Source organism: Ovis aries, chromosome X, assembly GCF_016772045.2.
Source record: "Ovis aries strain OAR_USU_Benz2616 breed Rambouillet chromosome X, ARS-UI_Ramb_v3.0, whole genome shotgun sequence".
Classification (NCBI taxonomy): domain Eukaryota; kingdom Metazoa; phylum Chordata; class Mammalia; order Artiodactyla; family Bovidae; genus Ovis; species Ovis aries.
The window spans coordinates 9,456,455-9,474,459 of record NC_056080.1 but is presented as its reverse complement, the minus strand read 5'-3'; the positions used below and the strand labels follow the sequence as shown (position 1 = coordinate 9,474,459).

The 18,005-nt window shown below is 38.9% G+C and overlaps 1 protein-coding gene across 4 annotated transcripts in view; it reads left to right on the top strand.

The window, feature by feature from the left end:
• Positions 1 to 18,005, top strand: part of ARHGAP6 (Rho GTPase activating protein 6) — a 542,302-nt gene that overhangs the window by 342,431 nt on the left and 181,866 nt on the right. Inside the window, exon 1 of one of the 4 annotated variants that reach the window (XM_027963558.2) lies at positions 2,806 to 2,989. The exons of the other annotated variants lie outside the window; for them this stretch is intronic. The gene's annotated coding sequence lies outside the window, so the exon portion shown is untranslated. Of the gene's footprint in view, positions 1 to 2,805; positions 2,990 to 18,005 lie in introns of those variants that run through there. 4 annotated transcript variants of the gene reach the window in all.

Below are 18,005 nucleotides of genomic sequence, written 5' to 3'. Positions count from 1 at the left end.
AGTGTTGATGTTCACTCTTGCCATCTTGTATGTATGTGTGTGTGTGTGTGTGTGTTTGTGTATAACCATTTATTAGCCAGCTGGCATCCCATATTGAACCTGTTTTGTTAGCTTGACAACAACAATAAAAATGTTAGATGCCCTGTCCTTTCAGGTACTCTGAACATCTCTTTGCATGAAAAGTATACCTGATACAGTCACAAAAGATGACTGTCTCATTAGCAATCCTAGACTCTTTATTGGTGAAGGTGCACCACTGTATGGGCACACCGTCCCCAATGATGAGGTCAAGGAGACTGACCAAAAAGTATGTGGAACAATTAGGAAAGAGGGAATTGAAACAAGGAGTGAGGGAATAAGGGTAAAATTCATTTGGGCCACATGTCAGATATTCAAACTCATCCTAAACTTGATATGATCAACTGTTGAGAAATAGGTGTGGCCCTTAGGACACCTGAGCCCAGGTTGGCATACATGCCACCTATAATTTTTTTTTTCAGTATAGTGGCAGTTTTACTGTTGCCTGAGACAGATTGCTTCTGGTCAAATGAGGACACTCCAGCAAATACATCAGCACTGAAGACTTCTAAGCACTCATCAAGCTGGGTAAATTCCCTGAAAAGAAGGAGCTTAGTTTTCAGGGTGACTTGAAATTAGAACTTTGTTCCCCACTGTTTCTATCTTAAAATACTTTTGCCTGGGAGAAAGCACTGTGTGAAATTAATACCTTCTCCAACTCCACACCACCATACAAATTGACCTAACTTGGATGGGGAAATTCTTTCTTGCTGTCTTTCCAAATGTCTTAAGAGAACCCCTTTGGAGGGTCGGGGCTTACCTTTGTGTATTGATCAGACTGAATATTTCAAGGAGCTCTGTCTACCCCGGAGGGTAGATTTTTTTTGAAACATGTGCAATAGTGCAAACGATAGTGCATTTCACAACTGATGCAGATGTGCATACTTATAATTTACCTTCAGTTTGGAAACATGTTAATTAGGCACTAATTTCTAATTAGCTACCCATGGATGACTGTGGAACTGAATATGGTTGTACTCATTAATCCACTTTGAAGGCATTTTTCAGGTGGGTTAATATTCACATTGTATGGAAAAATAATATGTATTCATATACATATACACAATATATATACATCTACCTGAGTAAACATAGTATGTATACTTAGTACAAAGTATACATATATTGATATTTGGTATGCCAACTTGAAAGATCATTCTCTGGCATTTATTTAAAAAAATAAACTCAAGTCTGCTCTTACTTCACTTTGGATTCTCCATGGTGCTAGAATATTTTATCCTTTGGATGGTTAAGTGAGAAAGATATAACAACAAAGCTGAAGTGTCATTTATGGCTGTGTATTGGAGAATTAAGGGAGTTGATTCAGGTTGCTGAAATCTCTCTTCTGGCCCTCTCCATGGAAGACAAGTCACCATAGTGAGCTTGATCCCTGTCTGTGCCCTTGCCCTTTGCTTAATGACTCTGAGTATGTGACATAAGATAGCACATCTGGAAGACCCTCTGCTCTTTCATACACTACCCTGATCTTCAGTGATTCCTATGCTGTCTTTAAGTAAATAATAAAGGCCTTGGCTTCTTTTGCTGGATCAACTGAGGGTATACTGGATGTACCTGCTTCAGTAAATCCATTGCTTCATTTGGACTGGTTAACAGTGCGTGTTTTTAAGGTGCCTAGGCTGGGAATATCCTTCATTTCCTAGTGTAATTATCCAACATCTCTTCTATTGCCTTATTAGCTGCGTGTGTGAGGGGGGGACTATTTGAAATTGTACTTTATCAGTTTGTACCAAATTCTTCCTGCCATTGATGAGAGCAGTATCTTTTGCACACGTTTCACTAATTTAAGAGGACTATTATGTAATAGTGAGTTTCTCAGTTGATTCAAACATGATGTTATTTAGGTCCGAAGTCTAAATTTGATTCTGGGGCAGGAAATGGCAACCCACTCCAGTATTCTTGCCTGGAAAATTCCATGGACAACAGAGTCTGATGAACTATAGTCCATGGGTTGCAAAGAGTCAGACACGACTGAGAGCACATGCATGCATGCACTAATCTTGATTATGATTCTTTCACTTCCTGTCCCATACTTTGCCTGGTTGTCCCACAGTTGTCTTTTGGACTTGGAAGAGTCAGTTGAGAATGAAGATTAACAAGGGCAAATCAATCCCCACAGTCAAGTACAGGCAAGAGAACAACATTTAGAGTACAGAGCTCAGGCCTGGATTATGGTTCATCTTTTCCTCAAGAAAAGACAGACATTTCTATATAGATGGAAACATATTTGCATGGAGCATTGTATAGTGGAGTGTGTGTATGTGTGCATGCACGTAAGGTGTCTATATGCATGTACATGTGTGCATCAGGGGAGGAGTAGATCCGTTGTCACATTAATGATGACAGCAAAAATACCCACTGGTTACCACGGAGCAGGTCATGTGCCGACTGTTGGTCCTGCTGTATGTTTATTTGTGCAAGGGTTTACTATAATACTCACCCAGGCATTTCCAGAAGGAAAGGGTGAGGATTGATTTGTCAGTGCCTAAGGGTCTCCCAACATGTGGTCTACTACAACTCTGTTTGTCAGTGAGTTGTTTGGGCCTCACAGGAATTTTCCCACAGAAAGGATGTTCTAACTGGCAGGCTCCCAGGACCGCCTACAAATCCATTTAACCATAACAGAGCTGACGAGCACTGTCAGGACTGGAGTTGGCTTCCAAATGGGAAGTCAGCCTGGTATTAATAGCACAGTTCCAGCTGCACTTTGGGTCCAGCAGACTTCTGATGGACCGGCCTGGGAACCCAGGCGCTCTTTGTAACATTTATAGAAAATGGATTCCTTGGTGAGCATGGTGGGAAGGGAGTCCTGTGGTGGCTTGAGAATCATGGCTACCCATTTCCCCCTTCTCTAATCACTGCCATCGTCGGTATCCAGCAGGAAGAGACTAAGGTGAATCCTAGGGGAATTCTTCTCCCAACTTCAAGTCTGGGGAGAGCCTGCCCTGGTCCTGGTCTGCTCGCTTGGGTTGACTGTTCCCATGTACAGGATATTTGTAAGTTGGGCGTTCCTAGGCCACTTATATTTAATTGTTTGATGCAGATGTTTAACATAGTAGCTATTTATCCATGTAAAATTTACATAAAAATTACAGGCTTATTTTTATTTGAGACATGTATTATTCATTTTGACTGATTTCAGCCCTGATGATATTTTTGTGCTTCTTTAATGGGTTAAAGGCATTATATTTATGCAAATTGAAAGGGTGTGTGCTGTTGCAGTAAAACATTCCATTTTCTGGTTGTAGGAGGAAATAAGAGAAGTGGGTGGTACCACGGTGTGTGTGTGTGAGCATAATTTGAATTTGACCCAAAGTTGTGTACTTTGAATATGACCCAAAGGTGTGTTGTTCAAACCAAGATACGCTTTAAGATATTAAAAATTGAGTTTGTACTCAAGAGAGCACTTTCTCAGTAGTGTATTTGGAAATATTTCAGACCAGTTTTTTCTGCAGAAGTTACAGACCTAAAAGATTTTTTTCCCCTGGAGGCTCTTTGAATATATAATTTTTTTAAAAGGATTTTTAAAGGCTAGATGGCAGCAAGGAAATTGTTTTCTGTTCATCTTAAGTAAATATCTCTGTGATATAAGTGCTGTATCAGAGTTATCTTATGGGCTGCATATGACTCAGAGGGAAAATAATTTGTTTAGTAACTTGATTTTCTTCCTTTTTTTATGATTCACAAGTTGTCAAGCTCATCCTGTTTGGGACATTATAAATGTAGTAGTAGTAGTATTCACTTAGTTGTGCCTGACTCTTTGAGACCCCATGGAGTGTAGCCTGTGGGAACTTGTAAATGAATAACAAATTTAAATGTAAATCAACTGAAATGTATATGAAATCCTACTGGATTCTTAGGAGGTCTCTCGGTATTTATGAACCACACTTCTCTTTTCTATTCTGTTTTGGAACACAGTCATAAATGCAAAAGGAAGGTTTCAGTACCTAATGACATTTATCCTTATAATATTGGGCCCCTTCAGCCCAAGCATTGAAAAACTGTCTGGAGTTGGAATTGCTGAGACATGGAAAACTTTTCTCTAGAAGGATTTTTTAAAATAAAAATTATACTTTAAGATTATGAGTATAGAATTATAACATAGACAATTCATCATACTTAATAAGCCTCTCTAGATCAATCTAGATTATCTCTAAAAGGTCTATTTCACCCAGTCCCATAATTACATACTTGGGGAAGTAAAATGAAATGTATAGGGTTTTCAGAGTGACAGATCTATCTGGAATCCTTCTAACCCAGTGGTTTATTGTGTAGGAAGGGGAACTGGAGACCCGAGGAATTAAGGGACTTGAGTAAGGCTGCTGTAGTGAGGGCAGGGCTAGGAGGGCGATGAGCTACAGTGAGAATGTCTGTCACCTGTTAAAGGCCTTCAATTTCTGGGGTTTACTTCCATCTTTTCATTTAACCCTCACAACAGTTTTGCAAGGCATGGATCATATTCCAGTTTTTAAAATGATAAAACTGAAACATGGGAGGTTCTCTAACTGCTTGAAGTCAATAGGCATTAGGAGGCAGAGCAGAAATTCAAACGCACACCCCCTGATTCTGAGGGTCTGGTGTCTCCTGCCTTGAGCTGTTTTCACTGTATCAGGGTGGTTCCCTGGCTTCAGTATATAACCTAAAATCCAAGCAGCATTCTGTTTTTCTACATGTTTACAGGCATCACTCATCTTTTTGAGCTTCACTTTATCACGCTTCATAGATAATGCTTTTTTCACAGATTGAAGTTTGTGGCAACCCTGTGACAAGCAGGTCCTGTCTGCACCATTTCTTTTTTCAACATTATTTGCTTACTTTGTGTCCCTGTGTCACAGTTAGGTACTTCTCACAATAATTCCAACGTTTTCATTATTTTTGTGTTTGTGATGGTGGTCTGTGATCAGTGACCTTTGATGTTACTATTAATACTATAACCTCCTGAAGGCTCGGGTGATAGTATTTTTCAGCAATATTTTAAAATAAAGATATGTGCATTTTTAGACATAATGTTATTGCATACTTAATGTTGTTGTTCAGTTGCTCAGTTGTGTCCAACTCTTTGTGACTCCATGGACTGCAGCATGCCAGGCTTCCCTATCCCTCACCATCTCCTGGAGTTTGCTCAAACTCATGTCCATTGAGTTGATAATGTCATCTAACCATCTCATCCTCTGTTGCTCCATTCTCTTCCGACCCTCATTCTTTCCCAATATCAGGGTCTTTTCCAATAAGTCAGTTATTCGTATCAGGTGGCCAAAGTATTGGAGCTTCAGCTTCAGAATCAGTCCTTCCAATGAATATTCAGGACTGATTTCCTTTAGGATGGACTGGTTTGATCTCTGTGCTGTCCAAAGGACTCTCAAGAGTCTTCTCCAGCACCACAGTTCAGAAGCATCACTTCTTTGGTGCTCAGCCCTCTTTATGGTCTGACTCTCACATCTGTATGTGACTAATGGAAAAATCATAGCTTTGACTATTTGGCAAAGTGATGTCTCTGCTTTTTAATACACTGTTTAGGTTTGCCATAGCTTTGCTTCCAAGGAACTTTTAATTTCATGGTTGCAGTCACTCTCTGCAATCATTTTGGAGCCCAAGAAAATAAAGTCTGTCACTATTTCCATCTTTTCCCCCATCTATTTGCCAGGGGATATCCAATAAATAGCAGAAAATAAAGTAAGTGAGATGGTGGTAAGTGTCGAAGAAAAAAAAAGACAAAGGGAAAAAATCAAGGAAAGGAGACACGAGAAAGATGGGATGAGAGTTATTTAAAAAGGACTTTGCTGTGAGTATGTATTTGGGAAGTGTTTGTTACTGCATTATTGGTTCAGTGAAAGAAGCTGGCAGGTGTCTATTTTTTCAGCAGTTTCCTTTACAAAACCATAATATTCCATTCTCTACCAGTGGTGAAAGGCTTATTCTAACTCCATCTCCATCATCATGATACATCTTCCCATCTGCCCCTTGTGGGAACCATTGTTATCCCCATAGTATCAAAAAGAGAAAACAGGGGTTAAATGAGTTACCCATAATTGGAGAATAAGACAAGCATAGTGCCTGGGCTACTCTTTCCAAATATCTAATTCACAGGGAAGGAGAATCTCAGAAATGCTAAAATGACTAGCCCAGAATTACATGGCAAAGTGCTCAGTATTTTATTTATCCAGCAAGATATGGATGGAGCTTCTACAGTGGGCCAGGCTGCTGAGATGGATCCAGAAAGTAGTATTCACAGGAGATGTTCTCTGACCTAGGGGCACATGCAGGGACCTCTGTACCCTACCCAGTGCTCATTTATGCATACCATGATGGACAGTCTTCTCTTTTTTCCAGAGTCTGAGAAGAATGGTGTTCCCACTTTTATTTCCCACTCTGCATTTCTAGTGTGTTATGGATTAAATGAGACTATCAGCTGGCCTGGGGACCAAAACAACTATGTATACCATTGTTTCCATGGGCAAATGCATTTAGACTTTCACACATCCAGCCATCTTTACAAACTTTCAGACTGGGGGGTGTCTGAGTTGGAGAATACAAGCAGAGATTGTTTAGAGTCCATCAAGGCACTCTGGCTGCCCAACCTCCCAGATATTGACCATTGCCTGGAGTAAACAATATCCTCTTCAGTCCTAAAGCATCAAATGAGATACAAATGAGCAATAATAGCTTCCTCAAAATTTTACGGAAAAGATTTTATTTTCTTTACTTGGAAGGGAAAGTGACGGTCACACTTATTTACCTTTAAGGAAAAGGTCTTCAAATGGTAGTCTGTGGATTGTGCCTACCAGCCATTCTATAGTTTGTCATAGTTCTCTAGGGCTATGGGAATCTACAAGGAGATTGTAGCTCATTTAATCTGTGTTTATTCTGTTATCTATGTATGAGACTCAATTTCCATACACGGCAACAGCCAGTCTAGTACCACAAGTGTGTCTTGAATGGAACAGAATGGAAAGCAATGTTCTCTTGGCCATCACATATGCTAGCAAGTATCATTTTCCCATCTTTCTTCCATAATGCGAATGCCATGGGCATTTCAGTTCCTGTTCTACATGCCTGTCATCATCTGCTTGATTAGAATGATACTGCTGTAGATAATAAGTACTTTGAATTTATATAAGCTTCTTAAGGAATGATGAACTTAGATTGAACTGCAGTGAATGCCTCAGTAAAATTCAAAGGAATTATGATTATGGTTGCCTTGGCAACCATAGTTCTGTATTCTCTTTGTTTTATTACTTACCATTTTCCTATATTGAGGTCATTTTGAGGAGATCATTAAGGTCTCATTTTCAGTTTATGAGGCTTCTGGGAATGATACAATTTCATGTAGCTACAAATGTATCTCCTTTTCTTAAAATTTCCCCAAACATTGGAATGTCTGGGCATGTGGAATGAACTAAAAATAAGCTATTATTTATGTTGACACCTACATGTCATCTTTACTCTCTATTAAGGTAATTATTTATAAGGACTGAAAGACATTGTTACTTTACATTTCTCCTTAGCATGCAAATATGACTTTTCATTGGTTTCAAAAGTGAAGAATTCTTTGTCAATAAATTTCCATAAATGTTTTTACCTATAATGCAGTTATTAAACTGAAAATAACTAAACAAGAAAAATAGTTTTACTTTAGGAAAGGGCCAGTTTGAGAGACAGTCAAACAGTGATATTTTAACAGCATATTAAATAATTAATCATCAACACATCCTCTGTTAAGTTTTTTGGTAGACCACATTAGTTTTTTTAAAGAGAAAATGTGGTAATTAACACTAGAATCTTTATAATTGGTTTATTGGTATTAAAAGGAAAATATAGTATAAATTATATATTACCATATGACTACAATATAAAAATCATTGTAAAACATTTTATTTTGTCCAATTACTTACTATTTTAATCTAAAGGAAAATTCTATATGTTAACATTCTAGGACAGGAGTTAGGAAAGTTTTTTGTAAAGGGTCAGATAGATGGTCAATATTTTAGGTTTTGGGGCCACACAGATTTTTATTGCAACTACTCAACTCTGTAATTGAAAGCATCCAGAGACACCAAGCTGTATTAAATTAATACCATGTTTATAGAAACAGATGGCAAACTGGATTTGGTCCTCAGGCTGAAGTTTGCCAGGGCTTCCCTAGTGAATCAATGGTAAAGAACCCACCTGCAATGTAGGAGATGCAGATTTGATCCCTAGGTTGGGAAGATCCCCTGGAGGAGGGCATGGCAATCCACTCTAGTATTCTTGCCTGGAGAATCCCATGGACAGAGGAGCCTGGAGGGCTACAGTCCTTGGGGTCACAAAGAGCCGGACACAACTGAAGTGACTGAGCACACACGCACAGGAGGGTAGAAGCAGACATTTCATGATAGATTGCTTAGTTTAAAAGCTAGTAGAAGAGTTGACAAAAATAAGCTAATAACATTTCCTTACATGTTGGGCAAGTTCAAAACTGAGCTTCAGTGTCAAAGGTCTGACATCCCCTACCTGAATATAACAGCAATGTAAACTGAGTCAGTGAGATGAAGCCCCTTTGCCTATAGCTGGCTTCTCCATCCTTGTGGAGTTTCCTTGGTCACCTGACACCAAGTGAAACGTACATTTTCATCTTTATTTTCCTTTAGAGTATTCTCTGGTGCTTTGTTCAAACTAATTTTATCATCCTCTTTTAGGCTTAGGGTGTCCCTGGTGGCTCAGCTGGTAAAAATTTGCCTGCAATGCAGGAGACCTGGGTTCGATCCCTGGGTTGGGAAGATCCCGTGGAGAAGGGAAAGGCTACCCACTCCAGTATTCTGGCCTGGAGAATTACTTGGATTGAATAGTCCATGGGGTCACAAAGAGTCAGACAGGACTGAGTGACTTTCACTTTAGGTTTAGTCAAATGTTTCAAACATAAAGAAAAGTACAGAAAAAAAGTTTTAATAAATTTTAATATTTAATAGTTTGATTCAGATATTTTAATCTTTTTTAAAAATAAATAATACATATGAACACAGACAAAGCCTATACCAGACTTTTAATGTGTATGATTTTTCCATATTCTAACAATTTTTAAAGAGGCGGTTTATTTTTAGGTGGATCTGCATTTTTCCTACTTATTAAAGTGAATTTTTCTTGAGATCCAAAAGGATGGAAAGATTAGCGAATTGATTTTAGATGTGCAAATTATCGTTGGTACACAGTAGACCAAGTTGACCTGATTTGATACATTTTAATGTCCATCCAGGACTAAATTAATGCTATGAGTTTACTTCCAAGAGAGACCTTGCAAATTCCCTATATCTCTTCCATGTGGTAAATGAGATGTGTGATTAAGAGACAGTGAGTATAAATCATCCTAATTCATAATCAAGGACTAAAGACAGCTTTTCATTTCTATAGTGACTTATTCAAATGCATTATTTTTCTCTGCTGCCCTTAACACAGTTAATGCTTTGTGGAACAAACGCTTTCACAAACATTCTGTCATTCAATCTTTGGAATGTCCCATGTGGTGGTTAGAACAGATAGTACTGCAATCGTCTCCTAGGTGAGGAAATTAAGGCACAGTGATGTCAGTGCAGTGCTTATAAGTCTTGGCTGAACCTTAGTACCACTGGGTGAGCTTTGATAAAGGACCTGTGGATCCCTGAGCCTACCCACAGAGATTTGATACAACCAGGCTGGAACGGACGGAAAGTGTTAGTATTTTTCATTGATTCTTCTGTGCAGCCAAGGTTGAGAATTTCTGCTGGACTAGGGAACTGATCAAAGGTGTTCAACCCTGTGGTTCTCAAATGGGGGCTATTTATCCACCCCCACCCTGCCAGGGGAACATTTGACAATAAGACACTTGATTGACACATGTTGGTTGAGGACACTACTGGCTTCTAGTGAGTAGAGAAAGCAGAGATGCTGCCAGAACATCCTACAGCCTTACCTCTCAACGTAAAACTCTCCAGCCCCAGGACTTCCCTGGAGGTCCAGCGGTTAAGACTCTGCACTTCCACTGAAGGGAACATGAGTTTGATCCCTGGTGGGAGAACTAAGATCCCACGTGCTGTGCAGTATGGCCAAAAATAAAAGAATGACAGAAAAAGAAAAAACAAAAAAAATCCCTATCCAACCCCAAATGTCACTATGTCAGTTGAGCTGAGGTTTAGAAACTCCTACTTAACCTCTAAGTGTTGGACTGAAGTCCCTCTGAGTCTAAGCCATTGTTATTTCTTCAGTTCTAAATTGCTAAATTATTCAAATTAGTCATCCTCTTATTATTTCTCTAATAATACATTTTTAAAGTGACTTTAAACTTTTTCAGGAACTAGGTGGTCTCGTGTCTTAACCACACTAGGATAGGCAGAAATCCTACTTTTCTCAGAATACCAAAAGTAACACAAAAACAAGCAAATAGCCACAAAGGATACAACATCAAAAAGAAAAGAACTATTTCTTAACTTAAATATATGTATGATCCCAAATAAAAAATGTGAGTTATGTAAAGCAGTGGCTCTCCAAATTGAGCATGCATTGAAATCCCCTGGAGGGTTATTAAAATACAGACTGCTGGGCCCTACCCTCAGAGTGTCTGATTCCCTAGGTCTGGTGTGGTATTCAAGCACTTGAATTTCTAAATTTCTAACAAGAGCTTCCAGCTGAGACAGACTCTTCTGGACCTGAGAACACACTGAGAATTACAGACGTAAAATGTGTAATAGCTTCTCAAATGCATAACCTCAGGACTATCTATTAAAGCATCAAGTTAATATTCCTAAAAATGCAAGCATTATTTCATCATAGTATACACATGATTTTAGAATATAATCCATCAATAAGTACAAGAACCTTCCAGTTCCATGATTACAATCAGGACAGACCTATGAAATCAAACCGTTGTGCCCACTTCTAAGAGCAACAGGAGCTAGCTTCAGTAAGCTTCCTGTCCAGAACAAGTCCAATGTTAAGAATGTACAGCTGACCATCTTATCAGAAATAAAAAAGTGACAATACCCTGAGACATTTTAAAATGTATCTAAGGTACATGATATACATTCTTCAAATTATAAGGAGATGCCTAAATAAAAAATGACTTGAACAGAATTTTCCTACTTTTGGACACATTAACACATGATTGTAGGAGGGTGGATGGATATCTAAAATTTCAGTGAAATGTATTGCCTATATCAAATAACAAATCCTAATTCCTTAACAAATTGGAATATTGACATAGGTGGCTAAATAATCATAGAATTAAACATGGAATCTGAAACCTATTTCAGAAACAAGTCAATTACTTTTCCACTTCATCAGTCCATGACACTCTAAAGGTAGCAGCGATAAAGGTGGTGTGGTTTGTGATTTTCATAAACTAGCCTTAAGTTAGATATTACAGCATATTTTGTAGGTGAAAAACCTAAACCCTGAAGAAGCAAAGTACATGTCCCTTATTTTCCACAGCAAGAGCTCGTAGAAACTAGAATATGCTCTTATCTCTGCCTCTTAGATGTTTTCTGAATCTCTTGATAGTGAAGATTTGATCTCTTTCTAGAACCTGGCACACTTCCTAGTACATACCAAGGGATAATTAGGCTTTTACTGAATTTACTTAAGTGGGTTTGTGAGAAGTTCATGCATTTCTGTATTTCATGAATTTTATATTGCATATTTCAGTCCCATTTAAATTCAGGATCCTTAACCCAAAAATCCCAAATAAGATCCAGTCTATACTGTCCAAAGTACAAACTTTAATTATGAGCTAGGGATTAAGAAAAATAAAGGGAAACTATGGGAGAATTTTCCAACAAGTAAGCACTTCTGTTGTATCGGCATTGATGATATATATGGCAGTCAACAATGATAAGACTTCCAAAGGATAACTAAATAGCCCTGTACTGTAAAATATAAATTTTACACTTCTAAGGGAACAAATAAAATCTAAGAATTGGAAAAAATATACCTAATAGCATCGTTCTGCTCCAGTGTTTAAGAGCAAACCGAGAAGTTGCTATGGCATTGACTTACACGAGCATAGCAACAGAGCGAACTCAGTGATTCAGCTTGATAAAAGAGGAAATTATCTCACCATTTCCCTTTCCCTAAATCAGTCAGATATCCAAGTATTTCATGTTGAAACGGTATATCCATCAACATGTTCTAATGGATAAAAGTCAATAGTGGGGATGGGGAGGAAGGTCAAGACGAAATCTGTATGACATATGCTTACTTTAGAGAATGCAACTCACATCTAAAGAATCTATTAATATCTCTGCATCCTGCTTTCCCCCGATTGAATGGGGTTTGTCAGTGGCTTATACTGAGTGAATATTGGGTGAATATGAGTAATAATTTGGCAAAAGACAACAATTTATCAGTCCGTATAACTTCATTCTAATGAAAGTTGACTGTGGTATATTTTGAGAAAGAAACATTGTTCGGCCGTGAAACTGTAATTCCCTGTGTGCAACAGCCCTCCAGGGAAGGGATAGATTATGCCAGCATAATATGTGAAGTTTAGTCATTATCACTTGTATCAAGCAGAGGTCAGCCGTGGGTGTATATGTGGGAGGCACCACTGTGGTGAGCCAATACAAACAGAGCCAAATGTCACAAATAAATGCTGACATTTTATCACATTATTATTTTAAATATTATTTTACCACTGTGTTTGTTCTTGTATTGTTTAACCTCCACATCTTTATTTCCCATTTCCTTTCTTTAAACTGATAAATGAGAATTTGGCAAGTATGGTTTGAGTCACTACTTGACCATGAACATGGGAAGTTAATTGACCCCACAAAAGAGCCCCAAATCCATGAAACTTGGATTCTTAGATTTATTCTGCTTTTTTTGTTTGCTTTTTGAAAATACAACAATTCTTTATTTATTTATTTTACTTAAAAAATTTATTTATTTAAATCGGAGGCTAATTACTTTACAATATTGTAGTGGTTTTTGCCATACATTGACATGAATCAGCCACGGGTGTACATGTGTTCCCCATCCTGAACCCCCCTCCCACCTCCCTCCCTATCCCATCCCTCAGGGTCATCCCATGCACCAGCCCTGAGCACCCTGTCTCATGCATCGAACCTGGACTGGCAATCTATTTCACATATGATAATATACATGTTTCAATGCTATTCTCTCAGATCATCCCACCCTCGCCTTCTCCAAGAGTCCACGAGACTGATCTGTACATCTGCGTCTCTTTTGCAGTCTCGCATACAGGGTTATCGTTACCATCTTTCTAAATTCCATATATATATGTTAGTATACTGTATTGGTGTTTTTCTTTCTGGCTTACTTCACTCTGTATAATAAGCTCCAGTTTCATCCACCTCATTAGAACTGGATTCAAATGCATTCTTTTTAATGGCTGAGTAATATTCCACTGTGTATATGTATCACAGCTTTCTTATCCATTCATCTGCTGATGGACATCTAGGTTGCTTCCATGTCCTGGCTATTGTAAACAGTGCTGTGATGAACATTGGGGTACACGTGTCTCTTTCAATTCTGGTTTCCTTGGTGTGTATGCCCAGCAGTGGCATTGCTGGCTTGTATGGCAGTTCTAGTTCCAGTTTTTTAAGGAATCTCCACACTGTTCTCCATAGTGGCTGTACTAGTTTGCATTCCCACCAATATACACTATATACAATATACCCTCTTACACAGAGGGTTCCCTTTTCTCCACACCCTCTCCAGCATTTATTGCTTGTAGATTTTTGGATAGCAGCCATCCTGACCAGCGTGAGATGGTACCTCATTGTGGTTTTGATTTGCATTTCTCTGATAATGAGTGATGTTGAGCATCTTTTCCTGTGTTTGTTAGCCATCTGTATGTCTTCTTTGGAGAAATGTCTGTTTAGTTCTTTGGCCCATTTTCTATTTATTCTGGATTGACTTGGGTTTCAGAAACATATAATTTGATTAATTTATTTTAATTTACATATAGTAAAATTCATCTTTTGGAGGGGTACAATTCTGAGTTTTGACAAATACATTAAAACTGTGTAACCACCACTACAATAGGGACCCAGAGGAGCTCTGTCATCCCCCCTACCCCACAGATTCCCTCCTGCTGCCCCTTCATAGTCAACCCCTGCCTGAACCACCCCAGGACCTGTCATCAAAAATCTGTTGGTGCTCTTCTATTTTAACTATTTTTTCCCTTCTCCATTCATTCACAGTACAGTCTATCATGTGCTAGGTTCTGTTTGAAGTTCTGGGGATGAAATAGTGAATAAGATTCACATGGAGCTTTCCATGCAGAAACAAGATAATTAACAAAAGTGAATCTGTAATTCCAATGTGTAGTAAACAGATCCTGCTTGCTCCTATGACATACCTATGAAAAGCTATGACAAACTTAGACAGCATATTAAAAAGAAGAGACACCACTTTGCCAACAAAGGTCTGTATAGCCAAAGCTATGGTTTTCTGGTAGTCATGCACACATGTGAGAGCTGTACCAGAAAGAAGACTGAGCTCTGAAGAATTGATGCTTTTGAAATGTCCTGGAGAAGACTCTTGAGAATTCCTTGGACAGCAAAGTGATCAAACCATTCAATCCTAAAGGAAATCAACCCTGAATATTCACTGGAAGGACTGATGCTGAAGCTGAAGCTCCAATAGTTTGGCCACCTGATGCGAAGAGCCAACTCATTTGAAAAGACCCTGATGCTGGGAAAGATAGAGGGCAGGAGGAGAAGGGGGCAGCAGAGGATGAGATGGTTCGATGGCATCATCGACTCAATGGACATGAATTTGAGCAAACTCCAGGAGATAGTGAAGGACAGGGAAGCCTGCCATACTGCAGTTCATGGGGTCACGAAGAGTCGGACATGACTTAGTGACTGAACAACAACAATAAGCAGATCCCTGTGATAACAAGTATCGGAAGATGAAAGCTCATTTTAGACTGAATGTTAGAAAAGGTGGCTCTGAGAAGCTGGCATTATATCTGAGGACTGAAGTCTAAGAAGGAGCCAGCTATGTGAAATGAGCAAGGGGTGGGGACACATGGGCAATCATTCCATGCAGAAGGAACATTATATGGAAAACAGGGGTCAGCAGTCCCAAGAGTGAGAGAAGAAAGCAATGGCATGAGGTGCTGTGGACAGATAGGCAGGGTCTAGCTAAGGTGTATCAACTTCATTCCCTTGCAGCAGGACACCATCAGGTAAGTCTGTACCTGAAGATGATTTGATTGATGTTTTGAGTTCTGTGTAGAAAGTTGTTTGTTATAGAGTGAGAATGGACTCAGGGCAGTTACTGGGCCATGGCAACCATCCAGTTGACTGCTGACAGGCAGCAACTGTGGAGATGTAGAAGGAATGGATTTGAAATACATTTTAGAGATAGAGGGCTTTCCTGGTGGCTCAGCTGGTAGAGAATCCACCTGCAATATAGGAGACCTGAGTTTGATCCCTGGGTTGGGAAGGTCCCCTGGAGAAAGGAAAGGCTACCTACTCCAGTATTCTGGCCTGGAGAATTCTTTGGACTGTATAAGTCCATGGGGTCTCAAAGAGTTGGACACAACTGAGTGACTTACACTTTTCACTTTCCATCCATGTTACAAATATGAATTCATTCACTTATATTTATTGAGGGCCCATAATGAGTGAGACTCAGATGAAGAAGTAGGGATATAATGTTAAAGAGGAACCTATAAGATTGGAGGCAAACTGGCAGGAGAGATAGGACTTCATTCAACAGTCTCACACATATGTGTAAAATTAGTGTGACAGTAAGTTTCACAGAGGAGAGGGTTCTATGAGAGGGCATAATAAAGAGATTTGACTTAGTCTGAGCAGAGGTTGGGTTCTGCAAAGGTGTCTCAGAGCACTGAAGAATGAGGAGTGGGGAGAGGGTATTGGATAAAAGATCATGTGATAGAAAAGCAGAAATTTGGGTTCTCAAATGCCAGATACACTGTGATTCTGGTTTAGGAGTCCAAGAGTACATACCAGGAACATGCATTTCCACAAGCACTTCAGGCAACCTATTTCCTCCACAAATATTTATTGAACACGGAAGTAGGCCTGAGACTCTTCCAGGTGCTGAGAATTCAGTAATTCATGTTAAAAGTTTGCTTCTTTCATGGAGCTTGTTTCTGATGAATCTGATTCAGGAGATTCACAGACCCTGGGCACATCTTGAGAAGATTTGACTTAAGAGATGTTAGCCTAGAACAGGACCGTGAAGAGTGCCACCATTTAGAGCCTGAAAGAAGGAAGAGCAGCAGCAAAGAAGCTCATGATCAAGTGACTAATGAAGGAAGAAATGAGGAAAGTGGTGCACATAAGCAAAAGTGGGGTCCATGGGGTCACAGAGTCAGACACGACTGAGCGACTTTTACTAATGGCGGTGGAGAAAATGGAAAAAAACAGAGAAGTAAGGGTAGAGAAAGCACTTTAAAGTGACAATAGAAATAGTATAGTGTTTGCAGTAAAATAACGTATATTGGTATCTTATAGAAAAATAAATACACTAAAAACATAAGGAAGTAAATCAAACTGGTTGATTATCGTTTCATGTCTCTATCTATATTTGCCTTTCCATCTATTTATCTCCATCGTGGTGCATTTTTTTTTTCCTCCAAAAAGAAATACTACAATCATCAGAGATTATCAGTAGAAAGATTCTCTGGAGGATCAGACAAGAGGAAGCATTCTCAGGACCCATTAAGGGGCCTGGAGACAGTGGGCTCTAGAACTTGTGTGGAGAACTTGAAAGCTGTCACCTTTTGAAAGAAAGGACTGTAAGAGGTGAAGTAGACTTAATCTGTGCATGTCCCCCTGGGATCTTACTAACTGACCCAGAGGAATTAGATTGAACAAGCATGTGGAGAATGTCTGGGGATCATAGTTTCTGTTATATCCTGTAATGGCAAGAGTGGCCTGCAGAAGCTGTGCATTCTGGGTCACCACTAGAATCAGGGTTAGTGTTTCCTGGGAACTGGAGAAGGGAAATGAAACCAGACCATGTCTAGATTCCTTCCCAGATCTCTTGAGTTGAATAATTTGAAATTGCCATTTTTATAGATCCAAAATGATACAAAAATTAACCATTTCATACAGTTTGACCAAAAAGTATAATTCTGATACTACAGTGCAAAAGTGTAGATGGTGGAAGACCTTCTTGTTGGTTTAAAGATTGATCCGTTGGTGCAAGTATGCGACCGTATATTAAAGCCTCTCAGTTTTGTGAGCCAGACCAAAGGCATTCTTGTTCCTGTACTCTATTTGAACAGTATATTTGATGAAAGAGTGCCAGCATCATCTATTTATTACCCTCCATACTCAGCGATTATGTGACAAGAAAGGAAAAGACCTTTAAAGCTGGGGTGATTGTCTAGACAGTCCTAAAATAGCTCTTCCCAGGTGCAAAGGAAGCAGTAAAATGCAGACAAAGCATGAGGGTCCTTTGCCAAAAATACAGTGCATTTGAACTTTCGTAAGCTCCTTGTAAATTCTAAAGGAGAAAATCGCCAGAAGACTAATCTTGATAATTATGATCACTAGTAAAAATGGTATAGTGTTAGCAGAAAAATAAAATCTGATTGAGGAATATACCACCCCCTCATACAGAGGCATTCTCTACATGCTAAATTACATAGAAATTTTTGGGATAATTATTTGAGTAATTTAGAGCTAAAATAGTCCAGGCTAAAATATTTAGCTGACTGAAACACCTGTGCAAGCTTTCATTTAAAATATACAAAAAATTGGTTTCATTTTTCACTTCACAGTGGAGGTCTTGTAGTAAAAACAAAATAGTTTATGTAAGTCCCCTGTCAAGTCATATTCTGTAGCATTGGTGCAGTTAATAAGATTGCATTGAATCCAAAATGCATTTTTGTTAAATAAACTGTGGTAGTGGCTCATACCCTAGAATATAATTTGACAGTAAAAAAATGAGCTATTGAT